At 45.2% G+C, this 13,903-nt stretch overlaps 1 protein-coding gene across 2 annotated transcripts in view; it reads right to left on the bottom strand.

Moving 5' to 3' along the window:
- The window catches only part of MAPRE3 (microtubule associated protein RP/EB family member 3), a 53,198-nt gene that overhangs the window by 38,493 nt on the left and 802 nt on the right, over positions 1-13,903 (bottom strand). The gene's annotated exons all lie outside the window — the stretch shown is intronic.

Below are 13,903 nucleotides of genomic sequence, written 5' to 3'. Positions count from 1 at the left end.
CTTTGCTCCCTGAATGTCTCTGTCTCTACCTTACTGGAAAGCTGACTCTGAACAAGTGAGGCCTTACGGAATAGAGCGGTGGCAGTGGTATCTGCATCCTCGTTCCCTCTGACAGGAGCTGGTTTGAGCCCTCTTGGTTCCAGGGCTCCTCCCACCCCAGAGAGGAGCAGAGATCTGCTCTTCCGGGTCCTCTTGTCCATTAGGAATGAAGGTGAGGGCTCATTTGCTCACTACAGTCACTGTCTACTCACTCCTAAGAGCTACCTAGAACCGAGGGCAACAAAACACACCTCAGAAAGCCACTCATTCAGCCATTATTTGTTGAGTCTCAACTCCTTGTGGGTCTGATGTAGATGAGTCAGTCAGTCTTGGTCCTTGACTCATGGAGCTTGTTGTCTAGTGAAAGGGACAGATAGTAATAGAATAACCATACGAGTAACTATACTTACATTAAGTGCTACACAGGAAAAATGCAGAACTAGAGTGTTTTGAAAGCAATGGCTTTCAACCATTTAGTAAAAAAATGTATTTTACATTATAATTCAAGCAATATATGTGTACATATAGACATGTTTGATAAAACAACAATTTCCTTAAACAATTCTTATTCTTATTAGGAACTCTGCACTAGGACATTTTCTGGTCTATTCATTTACAAAATGCTGGTTACAACCGAATAAATTGATCTCGCAACCAATTAAAGTTTGTGATCCACAATTTGAAAAGTCCTATGAGGGGGCCCCAGCCTGTAGTGGAACTGGGAGTCATGAAACACTTCTCTGAGGGGATGACACTTAGACCCAGACATGCGAGGCTAAGGAGAGTTAGCCCAAAAAGTCCAGGAAAAATGGTCTGGGGTGGGGGGAGGGAACAGCATATGCAAAGACCCCTCATTTTACACAAAAGGAAATGGAATCAGGGAGAGATGTGATTCCTTCGGGTCACATAACTCTGAGCCCAGGTCTCCCAACTCCAGGTTCAAGGGTCTCTCATATACTACAGCCTATCAGTTGTCCTCTTCCTCCATTTAGTAGTCATGGGCCAAGGACTAATTATTCTCACCTAGACTGCCCAGGAGAAAAGAGAAAAGAGTGACGGCAGGAGGCTGTGTTTACAAAGATTCTATTAAATTCTACATGCAAAACAATGCACGTTAGCTCTACCCCACCTGGCTTGAGGCCTGCACTGCAAGCTGTTTGTTCCTTCCTGGTAGGGACTGGCAGGGAGCCATACTCCTGCTTAGTCCTCGCTTTAGCCAAACAGCATTTACAAAATGGCCAGGCAAAGTTTAGTCTTAGCTGAAGACTCTGGAAAGAGTGCAGAGAACTGGCCCCCACTTTTCCATCTCCCCATGTTGATGCTGGCACCTGACTTTCCGCATGTTTCCACCTTGCTCAGCTCCCTGCTATCGGCCCCTGTGACTGCTGGGAACGGTGAGCTCCGTAAATGGCTCGGTTGAGCAGCCTGGAGGTAATGTGAATCCGGCAAGTGAAATGCAGGCCAAGGCCATGGGTGTCTGTCAGGGTCAGTGTCAAAGTGGGTGACCCAGGAGTCCATGAGAAAAAGAGGGGTCAGGAGGGAAGGGCCTCTTTTAAAATAGTCCAGAAGAGAAACAGGGCTGCTGTTTACAGATGTGGGATTTGTAACCTACACGAAGCACCCCGGGAGGGGATTTGTGAGGCTTACATGGAAGCCACACTCCGTGGTGGGGTGGGGTGGGGTGGGGACAACATATACATGGAGGACAGCCTCCATGGCTCTGGTCAGAGGGTCATAAACAGCCAGAACCACAAAACATCACATTGAAAATGCGGCCAAGCCTGGGGAAGGTTGACGTCCTCAGGTATGAAGCACTACTGGTGTGTGGGTGTTTCCAGGCTGATGTGTGGGTGCCGCTCAGCAGAGACGAGCTGTGGCCACAGGAGCTCTTGGCTGACAAGCAGAGACACCTCGCAGTTTGAACACTTATCAAGCCATCAAGCCAGATGCTGGAATGATTCCTCCCGCATCTTCATTTCTCCTTCAGCAATCTCAGAGCCGTCCAGCCATACTCTGGAGGCACAGCTCTACTCCTGAGATTTTATTTTATTTTATTTTATTTTTAAAGATTTTATTTATTTATTTGAGAGAGAGACAGTGAGAGAGAGCATGAGCGAGGAGAAGGTCAGAGGGAGAAGCAGACTCCCCATGGAGCTGGGAGCCCGATGCGGGACTCGATCCCAAGACTCCGGGATCATGACCTGAGCCGAAGGCAGTCGTCCAACCAACTGAGCCACCCAGGCATCCCGACTCCTGAGATTTTAAATTCATTAAAAAAAATATGTTACTGATGGGGTGCCGGGGCGGATCAGTCAGCTAAATGTCTGCCTCTTGGTTTCAGCTCAGGTTGTGATCTTAGGGTCCTGGGATCGAGCCCTGCATTGGGCTCTCCACTCAGTGTGGAGTCTGCTTAAGATTCTCTCTCTCCCTCTGCCCCAACCCCTGCTCACTCTCTCGCTCTCTCTCAAATAAATAAATATTTTTCTAAAAATGGTACTGGTGGGGCGCCTGGGTGGCTCAGTGGGTTAAGCCGCTGCCTTTGGCTCAGGTCATGATCCCAGGTCCTGGGTTCGAGCCCCGCATCGGGCTTTCTGCTCAGCAGGGAGCCTGCTTCCTTCTCTCTCTGCCTGCCTCTCTGCCTACTTGTGATTTCTCTCTGTCAAATAAATAAATAAAAATCTTAAAAAAAAAAAAAACAATAAAAATGGTACTGGTAATACATGCCCATGGAAAAACACCACAAACATTACATAAAGCTAAATAATTAAAAGGAAAAGCAGTCTCTTCCAAATTTTAACATTAAAATCTTCTGTCAATACCCTCCTTAATACTCATCCCTCATATTCCAAACCTGCTTTCTGTTCTCACTCGAGCTTGTAATTCCTCTGCGCCCTCCTTCTGCTGACAACCAGCACCTCTCTTAGATTTGTAGCGCCTCCCTCCACCTCTGACCTTAGGACCAGCTGCTTCAATGCCATCTTAAATCTGCCTCCTCAGGGGCGCCTGGGTGGCTCAGTGGGTTAAGCCTTTGCCTTTGGCTCAGGTCATGATCTCAGGTCCTGGGATCGAGCCCCACATCGGGCTCTCTGCTTGGCAGGGAGCCTGCCTCCCCCTCTCTCTCTGCCTGCTTCTTTGTCTACTTGTGATCTCTCTCTCTCTCCTTGTCAAATAAATAAATAAAATCTTTAAAAAAAAAAATCTGCCTCCCAGAAACCTTGGCCGGAACATGCCCCCACCCTTGGCTGCTTCCCCAGGCTAGAGGACTTCAGAGAATTAGCCTGCTAGGAGTCCCTAGGTCCAAGTCAGCCCTCGGCTCTGAACAAGACTTTTATTCATTTCTCATACGCCCAGGCTCATTTCTTACAGCAGTTAATTCAGACGTCCAAGACCTCACCCCCTACCTCAGCAAGTGGCCTTGGCTCCATTTCACTGAGGAAAAGGTCTTTTCTTGGCAGGAACGCCAGTCATTTCCCCTGGGTTTCGCCCTGCAAGTCATGGGTAGAAAGGGCCATACCCTCTCCTCCTACCAGTCTCAGTAGAAGGGAGCCCTTTCCTCCTCTGCAAAGTTACCCCTTCCTTGGTGACCCACGATCTTTCCCATTTGCTCCCTTTCTCTCTTGCATCCAAATTATTTTCCTCAAATAACTCTTTCTCTCTTCTGCCTTTACACACGTTCAGATCTCCTTACTATCCAAAAGCATTCAAGTCGATCCTAAACTCTTACTCTAACTGTAAGTCGGCTGGATCACCGTGGAGAACAATGCACAACGAGTCTACTATAAAAACAAGAATAGCATGGAAGCAACCTAAATATCCACTGACAGATGAATGCATAAAGAAAATGTGGTAATATACAGAATGGACTATCACTCCTTCATAAAAAAAGAAGGAAACCCTGCCGTTTGCAAAACATGGATGGACCTCGAGGGCATGGTGCCAAGTGAAATAAGTCAGACAGAGAAAGACAAAAATTTATACGTGGAATCTACGAACAACAAATCCATGGGTACAGAGACAGACTGATGGGTGCCAGAGATGGGGCATTGAGGCGGAGGTGGGAGAAATGAGTGAAGGTCAAAAAGTACAAAGAAAGGCAGTCCTGGGGATATAATGTAGAGCATGGTCACGGTAGTTATTTACTGTGTGGTATATTTGGAAGTTGCTAAGAGAGCAAATCTTAAAAAGTTCTCATCACAACAAAAAACAATGTGTGTGGTGATGGATGTTAGCTAGACTTACTGTGGCGATCATTTCACAATACCTACGAATATCGAATCGCTATGTTGTACACCAGAAACCACTACAATGTTATGAGTCAGTTATATCTCAATTAAAAAAACCCTGCAGGAAAAGATTCACAAATGCAGAGAACAACTGGAAGTTGCCAGAGGGAGAGGAAGGAGGGAATGGGCCAAATGGGAAAATCAAAAACAAAAACAAAACGAAACAAAATCCAACATTGTTTGTACCCTTTGCCTCTGTATGCCACTTTAGGGGATATACTCTGAAGAAATAGCCCACAAAAGGAAAACAGTGGCTTGTACAGTGATGTTCAGAGCAGAGATATTTACACTTATAATTTGCAAAATGTTGGAAATACCCCAATTGCCCAATAATAGATTGATGGTTCAGCATATTTTGGTATCCGTATAATGGAACACCACAGAAGGAGTGGGACATTTGTTTTTTATTTTTTATTTTATTTTTATTATTTATTTTTTAACTTTAATTCCAGTGTAGTAAACATAACAGTGTTATATTAGTTTTCAGTGTACAATATAGTGAGTGATTCAACATTTCCATATAATTCCTCAGTGCTCACCAGATAAGTGTGCTGGAATGGGATATTTGAAGTGACAAGGACACGGATTATGTGGACACAGAGAAATCTGCAGATGAAGCACATTTTAATACATAAAAATTATATAAGCAAAAAATATACTTATTAAATTTTTATATACATTTACTTAGTCCTGGGATCGAGCCCCGCATCGAGCTCTCTGCTCAGCAGGGAGCCTGCTTCTTCCTCTCTCTCTCTCTGCCTACTTGTGATCTCTGTCTGTCAAATAAATAAAATAAAATCTTTTTTTTTTTTTTAAGATTTTATTTATTTATTTGACAGAGAGAGATCACAAGTAGACGGAGAGGAAGGCAGCGAGAGAGAGAGAGAGGGAAGCAGGCTTCTTGCTGAGCAGAGAGCCCGATGTGGGACTCCATCCCAGAACCCTGAGATCATGACCTGAGCCGAAGGCAGCGGCTTAACCCACTGAGCCACCCAGGCGCCCCTAAAATAAAATCTTAAAAAAAAAAGAATTGGAATAATAAAATAATTGATCTTGCTGCTACTGGTAACTACTTTTTCTGCCTTTTCCTTTTGCAGCTCTCTGGTGACCATCCATTGCCTCTGTTTTCTCTCTACCCAATTCCCCCCTTCACACTACCCAACCTGGCTTCCATCTTCGGTGTTTTGCTGGACTCACACCCTCAGCAATCATCATGATTTTCTTCTGGATAGATCCTTGAGTCTAGTTAAGCCAGCAGCACTGAAGCTCTCTTCTTGACATCTTTCTCTTTTCTCTTCCCTTGCTGCTGAACCATCCTAACTTGCCCACACCTCTTTGCTTTTTTCCTAGTTGTGAATGATTCTTGAAGCCCTATTACTTGGAGCGCTAGTCTCCATGCTCTATACGCCAGCCCTCTGGACAGAGAGCCTTTCAGGAAAGCCATCCCTCCTGTGTCGCTCATTCTCACGTCTGTAGCTCCATCCCAGCCTCACCCTCAGCTTTTGGTTCTATGTGATCATTCCACTTGGAGGCTTCCGGCTGTCACCTTTAGTTCTCCATGTCTGAAATGAAACTTCTCTCCAAACTGCCTCCCCAACTTCCTAACTTCTGGCTAACATCACCAGTGTTGTCCCAAACTGTCACAACCTCAGTTTGGTAAGGGTGGCCTGCTTATGGTCCTCATCACACTCACTCCCAGTCATTCCTAGGCAGACTCTGTGCCTCTTGGAAAGTGCCCCCTGCTGTCCTGTCTCCTGAAGGCCTACTTATTCCCAGGACAAGCTCAGGCTCTGCTTCCTTTGTGAAGTCTTTTCCAATTACCTCAGTTCACACCGATTATTTTCCTCTCACACTCCTTGTTGAAGTTAGACTCTCTAGTACTAGCGACACACAATGCACTGTTCTCTTCATATCTTTTACCTAAACTCTCTCCCTCCTCTGTCGTCTGGTGGACAGGATCCCACACCATCCTGCTGGGCCAGCCCCAGGACATCTCCCTCTCTGAAGCCCTCCCAGTTCTCACAGGCTCAGGGTCACCCCTCCTTCTGGGCTGCCAACAGCACCCCTTCCCATCGCTGCTGGAGTTCCCAAACCCTTGGACTGTTGTGCCATACCATTTTTGTCCAACTCTCAGCAGAATGTTAGCCAAGTTCCCTAAGTGCCAAGACCACATCTTACACAACAAAGCACTGAGATGTGTTGCTGACATCTGATGTTGTCAATACCCTGGTCATTCCACACACGCATCTTATCTTCCAAACCAGACTCTAATCTCCTCATGGAGACAGGGGTTAAATCTCATTTCTTTTAAATCCCATGGTGATTAAGAATACAAAACAGAAAGGACCCAAGGAGCACCTGTTGAGGGTATATTTAGAATAAAGCCCTGAGGAGAAAATATGTAAATATATATGACTGACCTATAAGCCTGGAAACTGTACTTTCTGGGGAATACGAGTCTTATCAAGCCTCAGAACACTGCACCTTGCTATTTTGGGGCCGGCATAACACATCTCTGTACTTAGCAGTGGTCCTGTCACTTAAAGGTGTTAATAGGATGCCCAAACTGGAAACTTTCAACGGTGAACTCTACCCATCTAAAAGCAGAACGAATCAGAGACTAAATCAGAGTCCCTGAGAAGTGGCAATAATCCACAGGGAAGGAGTTGGGGGTGGCGGCTGCCAGCCAAGAGTCTGGTGCTTCAGAAAAGTCTGGCTACGCAGTGACTATGACACCAGGGGAGAGAAGGCTTCAGGGAGACATTCCTCACATGGGAAGAGTGGTCCAAGGCCTGCCCTTTCACATGGCACAACACACGTTAGTCCAACTATGATCTTGCTGACTCAGAGAAGCTAAGATTTCATTTCCTACCAATCAGGAAACCCCATTTAAATGACAAGGTGACCAGGACAACCACACCCTCAATGCCTCTCTGGCAACCACTCTCGCCAAACGGGGAGTGTCTCCAGCTAGCCATCCCCAAAGACTTGTTCACTAATAATCCCAGGAGGCTAGGAAGGCCTCCACCCCATCCAGGACAAATGTTCGGGTAGTCAGAACCATCTGGAAGAGGAAGCAGATTCTGTTCAACGAACATTTATGGCAGCACTGTGTGACAGGCCGAGCTGTGTGAGGGGCCATATGTCCCTCAATGCTAAAACCTGGATCCCTAGTGCTCCGAGGTGAGCAGATACCCCTGCTAGTAGAAGACAGGACTCAGTCCTCTGGCCTAGGTCACAGAGGCAGCGTACAGTGCATGTGTGGACGGGAAAGATGAGGTGAGGGGATGGCTACTGGGCCACCTCTCCTTTCACAGCCACAAACTCCAGGGACCTGGTGTAGCGAAGAGGGAACTGCCCAGTCTGTCCCTGCAGAGAGCTTCTACCCATCAGGTGGCTATCGGCGGGCACCCAACCTTCTCTATCCTTGGAGGAAGAAGGACCTTTGAGCTGATCGCTAAACAGAATATGGACAAAGGCAAAGGGAAGAAGGAGTCTGCAGCAGGCTTGAGCACAGTCCTTCAAAAAGAGTTCAGGGAGGTATACACGCACAAAACATAAGGGCACTGCTCCTCCTAGGAAGTAGGTTTGGACACATGCCTTTATCTGGGCAAACCTGACCAATCCCTAATTGTTGACCCTTTAGTTGTTTTAACTGTTAGATATTATTAATAATGCTACATTAATAAAAATCCTTGTACAGTATTTTCTTTTTTTTTTAAAGATTTAATTAATTAATTTATTTGACAGACAGAGATCACAAGTAGGTAGAGAGGCAGACAGAGAGAGAGGGAGAAGCAGGCTGCCCACTGAGCAGAGAGCCCTTTGTGGGGCTTGATCCCAGGACCCTGGGATCATGACCTGAGCCGAAGGCAGAGCCTTTAATCCACTGAGTCACCCAGGCGCCCCTTGTACAGTATTTTCATAAACACACTTGATTTTCTAAATATTCTTAGAACTGTAATTTCTGATTTAAGGATATACATCCTTTTTTTTTTTAAGATTTTATTTATTTATTTGACAGAGAGAGAGAGATCACAAGTAGGCAGAGAGGCAGGCAGAGAGAGAGAGAGGATATATGTCTTTTTAAGGCTTTTGATATACGTTGTCAAAATTACTGGTTAGATTTGAAGCAATGCTTCTTGCTCGGTTATTTTAAACATATCACACTGTGATATGTATCTCCCATATACAGGAAATAGTTTCGGGAAAAAAATAATTTTACTTGGAATCAAAACATTTTAATAGGTCAAGGCCTATTTACTTCAGGTAAATGAAGCATCCAGAGCTCAAAACATTAATGTTACGTCATCCCTGTTCAGCAAAGTTGGTAGGACACGCTGCTCGTGGAAAAGATACAGGGCTTAAGCTAGTTGGCTGGTCAACTCAACACAGAGGAAAAACCATCCTTGGCAACTGAATGCCTCAACAACCTTTGCCAAGTGTCACAAATTTGTACTCTTGGCCAAAGGGAAGATTAGGAGATGGAATGTGGATTACTCGGCATAACCCATCCTCACTCCTGGTTAGCAAGCCAAAGCACGTGTCCAAATGATAGGTGTGTCTTTTTTCTATAATAAATAGGACATCTGGCTAGGAAACACAACTGACCAACTTATGGGAAGATTAAAGTTCAATAATACGTAATTATTTTGTCACAGATTATCTACTTCCTAGGAGGAGCAGTTAGTAAATGAGCTGAGTGAAAGATGTGCTCTACTGGCCAGGTCTGATCAAAAACACAGCTAATGCCACAGAGTGTGTCTAGCACTTAGGCTGGAGGTTCTTTAACCTTCAAGCCTTTTTTTTTTTTTAATATTTATTTATTTATTTATTTGACAGAGAGAGAGAGAGAGAAAGAGAGAGAGAGAGAGCACACAAGTAGGGGGAGCAGCAGGCAGAGGGAGAGGGAGAAGCAGGGTCCTCGCTGAACAGGGAGCCTGACACGGGGCTCGATCCCAGGACCCTGGGATCATGACTCGAGTAGAAGGCAGAGGCTTACCCAACTGAGCCATCCAGCCCCTAAACTTCAAGCCCTACTTGATGTAAAGTAAGGGGTGTGGGTTTTTCATAAAGGTCATCTGGTCAGGTGGCATTTCCTGGACAGTTGAAAACTAGATTAGCATTTTGGAATAGTAATGATGTCTTCAACTGGGCAAGAGGAGGGACTGTTCTTGAGAAGGGAAGGAAAACAGGAGGAAGGGGTGGGGAGGTAGCAGGTCAATGAAGCATCCTGGGCCGCCAGGGAAGCAGCCACTTTGGAGTTTCCCTTACTTAGCCCTCACTTACGACTGGCTTGGTGCAAACCGGCTTGGCCTGCTGGAGGGAAGCGGTCTAACCCTATCTGCCCCGTGTACTGAAGGCTCCAAGTAAAGGCAAAGACTTTTTTGTATCAAAATGTACTCACTGAAAAACAGCCACTGCTAACTCTATTGGTCTACATGAAATGACAAAAACACACATGTTGCTTATAACAATTCACACACAGAAGCACATGAGGTAAAAGTTCTCCTTTGAATCTCCCTTTCCCTCCTATATACCCAAATTCTACTTCTAAGAGGTAAAACCTACTGTGTTTATCTTTCCAGTCTTTAGATGCCTATACCTGGGTATTTTCTCCCCAAATGAAATTTATACAAATTTAAGTTCATTTACGTTCTACCTGAATGGGTTGCCCTGGCTCCGGAAATACTGGGTAGTCTCTGCCTTGACCCCTCTGGAAATGTTGCCATCCAAAATGACCTCCCTTTACCTCTCTTTACTAGAAAGGAGGTTTCCCTGCTAAGATGGGAAGTTCCTTTGCCTGGCCCTCTGGATCTTCTGGACAGATGCAGAAGCTGATCCGAGCAAAGTCACGGAGGAGAGCTATACCTCTAATGGAAGAGAAAGTGAAGGAAGGCCATGGGAGCTTTCATCACAAGGGAAAGCTCAGCAGCTTTTTCATTTCTAATTAGGTTCGCTCCCCAGACTGGCCTCCCCAACTGGAGGACTCACTGCCCTCAAGACACACACAAACGCACAAAGTCCGTGCTCTCCTAGGCAAGTGCTCCTGCCCTGCTAGTCTTTCAGATAACCAGGTCAGCTGAATATGTGGATACAAAGGGGCATTTCATATACTCCTATTTTGGCAGTTGGAATAACACTGCAAGTGCCAGGTCCTCATGGGACAAATCTCTCAGTGCGTGTCAAACATGATGAGAGCGCTGCTGGGAGATGGAGACTATTGAAATGAGGGTCCAAGATAGACTTAAGACATGATAAAAATGTGTATTTTTTTAAAAGATTTTATTTATTTATTTGACAAATCACAAGTAGGCAGAGAGGTAGGGAGGAAGCAGGATCCCTGCCAAGCAGAGAGCCTGATGCGGGGCTGGATCCCAGGACACTGGGATCATGACCTGAGCTGAAAGCAGAGGCTTCAACCCACTGAGCCACCCAGGTGCCCCCAAAATGTATATTTTTAAAAATCTTACACCCTAGCAATAGGAAATAGTGATTGTTATGTCTTAGTAAGCAGACAAGTTACATATTTTCTTTCATTTAAACCCTCATGACCACCCTACAAAACATGGTTATCATCCCAGGCCTGCAGAGGAGCAAATGGCCCGCAGACATTCCACAGCCCCCCCCAAGGCCACATGGCAAGGACGGGATAGGACCAACATTTGAACTCAGGTCTGTCTGCTTCCAGAGGCCAGACTGCCTCACTTTCTCCAGGAGAAGGGTTAGAAATCTCACTGGGGCTTCCTGGAACTACAGAAGGTTCCAGTCTGGGAGCTGGAAGATAATCCAGTTTACTGCTCCTCTTGGCCCCTCTCAGCCCCCTGCACCCTGCCTCCTGGGATGCAACGGCCTCACGGATGACAAGTTGAGAGGATGGCAAACCCCTACCTTCGCGTTTGCTTTATATTAGATGATGCAAAGTTTTGAAAGGAAAACCTTCCTAGTGTCAGCATGTGTGAGGCAAAATTATTATTTTTAAGGTGGCAAGAATAAATATTTAATTAGACAGTGTGATACTAGATTTTACCTAGCTCTGCACCATCTCGGATAATAAAACAAGCCCTTGTCTATAGGACTAATTACAGACTGCTAAATTATTTTTATTAAAACCCTCTGGAATATTAAACATGAGGGATGAGACAATGTAGTATTGCAAACTAGCTCTAGAAATCTGGGTTCTAATTCTGACTCAGCCACTAATAACCACCAACATTCATTTGTATGGTGCACACAGTTTACAAAGTTTTATTCATACACTTTCTACACTAGCTGGGTGACTTTAGGCAAGTCACTTAACTCTTGGTGTCTCATGCTAAAATCTGGCAATGAGAACACTGAGCTATGTATCTGAAGTCCCCTCTACATCTAACATTGTACAGGGCCTGGACTTACTTTAGGATCTTTACAAATGTATCTGTAAACAAATCAGGGCAGATGCATTCTGCTTGAGAAAAACAATAGTTTCTGTTCAGCTTCTGAAAGATGTTACTCAGCCAAATTCATGTATAGCTCATAAAACATTTGCTGCCAGCTAGTTGGCTCAGCTTCTGGAAGGTACCATAATAAGGCCTTGGGTTGGATTCTGACCTGGGAACTTCCCTCTGTTCAGTAGCCAAGTATACTGTGCCTAATGGCAGTCAATCATCTCACACACATAACCCCATAAAGTGGGCTAGCTTGGAGGAAGGACTTGGAGAAAATCCGTCTTCACAATGCAAGCATTCTCAGGATGGTAGGTCACTAATAGCATCATCACATACCCAGAGATATTATAAATATCACTCTTTCTCAGTTTTAAAACACACAAATCTCACTTTCAAGTCTTGCCACTTCCTGGCTATTTTACTGTTCCTGAAATTAGGATGTGACTTAGAATCCACATATATATTTTGATCTGGTTGCAGCAAATTATTTTACTAAAAACTTTTGGTAAATTGCTGGTGTGTTTGAGAATCAAAGGAACATAATGCTATAAAACCACAACAAAAATTACATAGATTTAGGTCTAACTTCATTCAAATTGTTTCCCTCTCCCTGATCTTAACAATTACATTTGGTAACAACTGGGTAGGCAACATGGGAGACACAGGTCTGTTTCCCAATAGTAGCCATTTAGAAAGCATTCCATCATTATCTCATAAAACACTGGTACGGGTTTCAAAGGCAAATTAACCCATATAAAAACCACTGTGATGCTCTGAAAATGTTCATCCCAGAACAAACTGGAAAGGGAACATTTTACTCACACCCTCCTCATCTATCTAGCCTTGACACATTTTCTTGCTTCTTAATTCACAACCCTCCACCCCAGTAATATTGCTGATTCCCAAAATACACTCGACCCAGGAGGAGCAGCTCTCCAGCACAGCTGTCTGCTCCTGCCCTGCCCGGGTATTTCGGTGAGCTATGCAACACAGAGGACCACACAGAAGGAATGTAACTGTCAGGCCCCACAGCTCCCATCGCCCCACAGGCAGGTGCATCCCGCCAAACCCCAGACTGGCATTCGAAACAGAAGAAACTGCCTTCCTGCATAGGGGCTGTAGGTTTCCTGAACTTCATCTCTATGTTTAAAACTAGGGCGACAGCCGTCTTTGCTACTGTAAACTAATCTGATGGGCATGGGGGTGGGGAGTGGCTCTGAGGAGGCTGCCAATAGGCCATGATTGAGCAAAGTCAAGGAGCAAAATCATTATTTCTCACTGTTTGCAACCCCCAAAACTGCAAAATTAGTGGGTCCTTCACCATGCTTTTTAGAAGTAAACTATCTACTCTTTTGGCAGCCTGGAGTAAAAAAAATACAAAGCCTCTTGTAGGCTTTAACTGCCTGATATTTACACATATTTGCTAACAGTACACTGGAATCTGAAAGACAGAAAAAAAAAAAAAAGAATCAAAGGAAGCTGGCAGTTAGGTACAAGCATAGTAGTTAGGAGCCCTCGAGTTGAGGCACGTTTATTAAGAGGGCCTCTGGCTGTAGGCACCAACTCTGACTTCAGCTCTATTTCTGCTGGAAAAAGAAAGCAGTTTGGGATCCTCCAAGATCGGGAATGCAGGGTGGGCAGGTGGATTGGTAGCAAACATAACCCAGCGAATTGTCCACATATGCTGGAGTCCTATCGGGTGACAGCCCCCACAGACCCACAGAGGCAGGAGGCAGGGGGTGGGGGTACAGGCCCCAGACCTAGATGTAGAGAAATTCTCCTTCTTCTCCACTCTGCACCTTATGTTAAAACTCACTGTCACCCAATTGGTTACACATGGTATTTACAGATATTCGAGATTAATTCCTGCCACAACCCCTCAACATACAAACAGTAAGCCCTTGCTACCGATGATAGCAGACCTCATATTATACCAGGGCTGTACAGCAAAAACTAAAAAAATTAAAAATGAAAAATGCATACTAAAGAGTACTGCAAGGTGCTTATTCACAACAACACACCGGAAGCGCAGGAACTTCAGCTTCCCAGCGCAGCCTTCCCCCTCCCCTCCCGCCACTACCTCTAGTCCCTTCTCCGTAGCGCCCGCCAAGGCAATGGCCCAGCCCACTAGAAGGCCACCAAGCACTAGCGGGT

The sequence above is a fragment of the Lutra lutra genome, chromosome 9 (assembly GCF_902655055.1).
Source record: "Lutra lutra chromosome 9, mLutLut1.2, whole genome shotgun sequence".
Classification (NCBI taxonomy): Eukaryota; Metazoa; Chordata; class Mammalia; order Carnivora; family Mustelidae; genus Lutra; species Lutra lutra.
The sequence above is the reverse complement of the archived record's forward strand: the minus strand, read 5'-3'. Positions and strand labels throughout refer to the sequence as shown.